This window comes from Calonectris borealis, chromosome 3 (assembly GCF_964195595.1).
Source record: "Calonectris borealis chromosome 3, bCalBor7.hap1.2, whole genome shotgun sequence".
NCBI classification, from domain to species: domain Eukaryota; kingdom Metazoa; phylum Chordata; class Aves; order Procellariiformes; family Procellariidae; genus Calonectris; species Calonectris borealis.
Window position 1 is genome coordinate 50,994,342 of NC_134314.1, and position 6,046 is coordinate 51,000,387.

The following is a 6,046-nucleotide window of genomic DNA, read 5'->3' on the forward strand; positions in this document are numbered from 1 at the left end:
TAATCAGAAAGGTTACATTAAAGCTGACATCACAACAAGCAGAACTGCTTTCTAGTTTTATCTCTAGATTTGTGAAACAGTTAGGGATAATAGGGATAAAAACACCAATTACGTAAAATTGCTTCCTTTTTCGTTATTGATTTGATCTTAGTTAACAATACCAACTCCATGCTTATATGCAGTGCTGCTATACCAAGAATACAGAAGGATACTGATTACAGCTGCATATTTCTAAGCAGGAAACTTCACGGTGACAGAGAATGAATCACGGCAGCGATACTCTGCTCTCATGGAGAAGGCAGATCAGTGAGGAGATGCGTGTAGTACTGCTGATTTTTACTGTTTAAGTAACCGTGCAGAGGAAAATGAAATCTCAGTTTGTCACATATTCATTTCAGGGTGGCATTTAAGAGAATATTTAATACTTAGGTGGTGTAAAGATCTGAGCAAAGGTCGGACCATACTGTGATGAAAAGCTTATGTCTGTATTGCTGCAGGGAAATACTGTCACTTAGGACAGGCACCTCAGGCGTCACCACTTGCACTTGAACGTTGAACACACGCTTCTCCCAACACAAACAACTTGTTGGATGAACTGTGGTGCAGACAGAATTTTTATTCTGTTTATGCATGTTTAGACAGCCACACGCAGGTGTGTCTACAGGAAAGCTGGCCAGTAGGAGCAGGTAGCTACTGTTCATTCAGTTCATGGTCTGCTCCCTGCCTAGTCTGAAGAGCGCAGAGGGAAGAAGGTAGCCCAGAATAGGCAACCGGAGCATACGCCAGGACGTTTTCTCTTGGGTGTGTCTGAAAACAGAATGGGTAGGCAAGAAATTGTTGCTCACAAAGCAAACCTAGTGCTCTGGTTAAGCATCAGACTATCAGGTACACATAAAAGCTCTGGTAAAGTGACGACTGGATTGTCACTGCATAAAACGTCTCTGAGGTGAGAGGAAGCAATGGTGCTCACCTGGTTAGGAGCGCATGGGAACTGTGGGACTCAACTGCCCACAGCCACCCGAAGACTGTGTTTAAGCAGGCTGTACCTGCTGCTGTCCGTAGCCTTGGAAGTGGTGGCTGCTGAGTGCGGGATTTAAAATCATTTCTAGCTTTCTTCAGGCACAGCTACAAATCTGCTGTTTTGGGCTTCTTTTTTATGATTGTGTAGATGTTTAAAGATGCAGATAGATGTCTAATTAATGGTTTAGAGGCATAGTGACCTTTTAAAAAAATTGGTTCTTAAGAGGACTTGATCCTGGAAAGCTTTCCTAGGCGACTTCGGTGATCCTTACGCTGCAGAAGTGAAGGGATTCAGCATTGCAAGCACCCAGAGGAACATGGCAGGCTGTACTTTCACTGCGGGCATTGCTGTGTCCGCTGTATTTGTTGGAGCTTGCACCAAGTGCTATGGAAATAGAGAGATGAGATGCATCCTCTGTTCCCCAATTCCACTTAGCATTGCTATTCTAAGTGGCTCCCACAATCTCCAGGGATGCTGAGAGAAACAAGTAGAAAGATGTGTTAGGAGTAATATGTCAGTGAGCTCCAGTTGTTGGTCAGCAACCATTCGTTACCTGTCAAGTGCATATCAGTATGTACAGTCACTGCCTGTGACCTCCAGCAGTAGCAGCTTACACACCAGAGCTTACAGGGCACGAATAGGACCCCACTCATAAACCTCAGGAATGCTCTGGGGCTTGGGGATAGCCAAGGTACAGACGCGAAGAAATGAACTTTCTGAAAGGGTTAAGATAAAACCCAGGATAAAGCCAAGAGCAACAAAAAAAGCCAACACCTGCCTGGCATCCAAGAAACCCGTTGACACAAGAAAGAGCACAGGCAGGGTAATTTCTTGAGTTGGACAGAATATGAATACAACCAAACTAGACCAAAACCTTAGATTTGAACTTCCGGAAAAGCCTATTGAGAAGTAAAGTAGACAAGAGCTTGCAATAAAGACCTAGCTCTCCTCTAGTGATGACGGAGAGAGACTTTTTACCGAGACCTGTAGTGACAGAACAAGAGACAACGGTTTTAAACTGAAAGAGGGTAGATTTAGATTGGATATAAGGAAGAAATTTTTTACAATGAGGGTGATGAGACACTGGAGCAGGTTGCCCAGAGAAGTTGTGGATGCCCCATCCCTGGAAGTGTTCAAGGCCAGGTTGGATGGGGCTTTGAGCAACCTGATCTAGTTGATGTCCCTGCCCATTGCAGGGGGTGTTGGACTTCCAAGTCCCTTCCAACCCAAACTATTCCATGATTCTGTGATTCTATGACTGCCACCAAAACCAAGTCTTCACTGACAGACAAAGGTGGAAACAGGCTTTCATATGTTTCAAGTGTTGACCCACTAGCGGTATCAGCGAAGTAAAGGAAAAGAAAGGCAGACTTCCTAAGGAGTCTTGTGATGGATGAGAGCAGCCCCTGTGGATGCAGGATTGAAATGGCTGGAGAGAGAACCGTACCCGTTGGCTTCAGAAAAGAAAGCTTCAGTCACAGGCAGGGTGAGCTCAGAGGAAAACTATGACAGCAGGAAGGTGAGTAGCTGTTCCGCTTGGCTACATTGATCTGTCCTGGATAAGCTTCTCTATTGATCAGACCCTTTTATTGGGGCCTGGCATTGTTGAGCAGGTTGCGCTTGTTTCTGCAGCCTTTAAACATTTGGACTGTGAGCTAAAGAAAGGCAAGGCTTGGTTAATGACTGACCCGCGTGCCAAGCGACCAGAGCCAGCATGCGTTCTGGAAGGTGTAGGAACAGGCACATCACAGCCACAGTTTTTGCCGGACCTTCAGGGGGCTTTTAGACAGGGTAGGCTCACATAGACTGTGTGTATGTAAAGCATACATAAACTTTATCTGGGAATCAGCTGCGCATCTTCCCTTCATCAGCCATGAATTTAAGGTGATGGAGTCCATCTGATAACACGGTCAAGCGCCTGGTCAGATGACATGGCAAAGTAGGAAGAAGTGGTGAAACAAAAGTTTTAACGATCTTCCCAAAAGAAAGCATCTGCCACTAGGCAACTACCAAATCTCTAGTGCCACTGAGTACCGAGTGGTGGGAGACACACAAATGCTTCTCCTCCTGCTCAGAGTTCAAGGTACAGACAATTGAGAAAGTGATGGCCGCTTCTGCCCTTCGGTCACTGCTGTAATGAATTTCCTGCTCCAGGACATGGGCATCTGCCATTCTTAGTCTGCATGGTGGAGGAACTATGTGAAAGGGCTTCCTTGCGGAGATACTGTAGAGAGGTCATAAAGGGAGGTTTGGATGGCTTGAGAAGTGACTCACAAGTTCACTGGAGGCTGCCCAGATGACTATGCTGTCCAAGCCACTTCTGCATTAACCACAGATGAGTCCAACCTTGTGCTGGTTGTCAGGCACGGAGCGCAGAATGGCCAGCATCCTGCCCTCGCACAGAGGGGTGACCTGATCCAGAAGACTTTGCCTGGTCCTGTAAGAGGCAGGCACCATCAGGTTGTGGGTACAGGACCCAGTTGTCACTGCACAGCACGCAGCGTTGTCTGACAGCTTTGCGTTTCACCCGCTGCAGGAGCAATGTCACACGCTGCAGCATCTGCTGCACGTGGGCCAGCCTGCGTTACGGAGCAGGGCGCGGGAGGATCCTGTGAAGGAAGAGCGGGGAATTGCTCACAGAGGAGTTGGACTCGAGTCTGGCAGAAGAGTCAGCCTGGTCAACTAAAGCAGGCACGTACCGACACTCCTGAATAGGTTCTGAGTTCTGCTGCCTACAGATCAACACAGAGAGAAGGGGGTTATACTCTGACCCCTCTGGCCCTCCAAAAAACCAGGCAATTCTTTTTTTCCATAGAACAGAAAAGCACCAAAGTGTTTCTGGGTTTTATTTTTGGGATTTTTTTTTGTTTCTTGTGATGGTTATTTTCTGTAATGGCATGTCAGAACAGGACAGTCTACCTTCAGCACCTACCAAATTACAGTGCTCAACAGCCTGTGCAGGCCAATCGCGGTGGTCATTCTACGATGGCATGCATGGGGAAAGGAATGCAAAAGGCAGGTGTGTGGGAGCCATGCAAATCTGAGTACTGCCGAAGCTAAAAAATTCTTCAGTTTCCAGCACTTGAGTATTCAGTTCACATATAGACAAGCACTTCAGGGAGATCCTGGTTTTTTTACATTCTTGGAACAAGGAGAGATAGGGAGCCAGAGAGACAAGGGACAGCATTACATGACATAAACCCAAACTCCTAGGCTTTATACAAGGGATCAAATGTCAAATGTAGGATGTGATCCTATTGAGTGACTTGTTCCTACTGCTGACAAGTACCTTGGGATTTTGTTTTCACAGGAAACATTCGTAGACCTTGCTAACACACTACCTTATGAGCTAACCGAAGTGGTACATTCCTGAAAGTGTAAGGATTAAAGGAATATTTTGCCTCCCAGAGAAGTAAGCACTAACACACAGCACTATAGAATGCCTCTGGAAACAATGACAAACAGTTGTTTTGCCATAATGAAATTTGTGAAGGAAATTGGGAATGATTACTTGACATTTGTGTGTGTGGGGAGATATTCATTAGCTGATCTTCCTCCAGTCTTCAGCAATCACAATTCATTTTGTTTCCATCTATTAACACAAATTTTAGTGTGATTGGATAGATGGTGATTTTGCCCATTTTTTGACTGGGAAGTCACGCTGAATTTTTAAAAAGAAAATAAGGAAAACCTAGTAAAAAAAAATGAACAGGTTTGTTCTATTCATTTGGGCGGGAGGAGAAAGGGGAGAAGTAGGAAAAGAACATGTCATATTCTCCAGAACAGCTTTATTTCCCTTCTATCACATCTCTTGCCTTCCTGTGAGAATCAAAGTTCTTCTTTCTGAATTGTTAATGAAAGAAAAAAGCTCAGTGGGGACCACAGCCCCATCATGGCACAGAGCAAGCAAGCCATCTGCCCATGTCACAGGTTTTTATGGCCACTAACTAGAAAATGACAAAAATGAAAAGGAATATGCTGGATAAAAATAATACCGCATAGGGGCTAATCTGCAGCCAATCAGATGAGGTGTAAGGAAAATGTTGTGAATATGATGGATTTTGTTAGGAGTCATCTGCTTCCAGCACTGGGACCGGCCAACCCAGGGCAGCTCCTTCAGCCAGCGCTCTGCTGCAGGAGAGATGACCTCTCAAAACAGGATTTACGTGAGCTGTGACAAAGATAATGATGAGTATTCTGTATGCTGTAAGAAATTTCTGTAAGAAATTAAAACTATCATCATCACTACCAGTGAGAAGTTTAGATGCATGACTTCTATAATGGAGGGGGTAAAATGAGGATTTCAAAAGCACTGTTACTACTAGAAATTTATCTATCTTAGTATTTACTAGTATGTAGGAAAGAATGAAGACAAATGGGGATTTCTTTCTTTTTCTATCTTTCTTAGCAAAGACAATCGTAAGAGGGAATTAAGAGCGGGAACTAAACCATCACTTCAGCCATACATTTTAAACAAACTTCAAGCATATTAAAAAGATGTTTTCAGCATGTTCCTGAGGAAAAAAACATACCTAAGTTGGTGCAAACTGAGTTGCAGTAACAATGGAAAAAATCAGAAAGTCAAACTGAGGAAGTGAAGAAATTGACAGTGATGGAGTTTGTTTGATTTACTCAGAAAAATCATAGACATAAACCTACCACTTGTTCTCCCGTAGATTTTAAGTGCATTCAACTAAAATGTGCATTGTAAGTAAGAACACTTGTCAATTTATGCCCCAACCTCAGTACAGGCAAGCTGAAGACACTGAATTTTCCAGCTGTTTCACATCCCTTTAATCAGTGAAACAAAATCTGAATAAAAATAAATTATGAATAAAACCTCCATATTATTTTCGGTGCTTCTGTGGGCTGTGGAATTCATGTTAGCCCCTTCCAGCACAAAATAGACCTGGTGTGCCTTTGTAGAGCATTGAGCACAAAATCCTCTGTTTCTTACTGCTATAACGTAATATGAATATCAAACAACAATTGAAGAGAGTCAAATGACAGATTTAAAAAATGTAT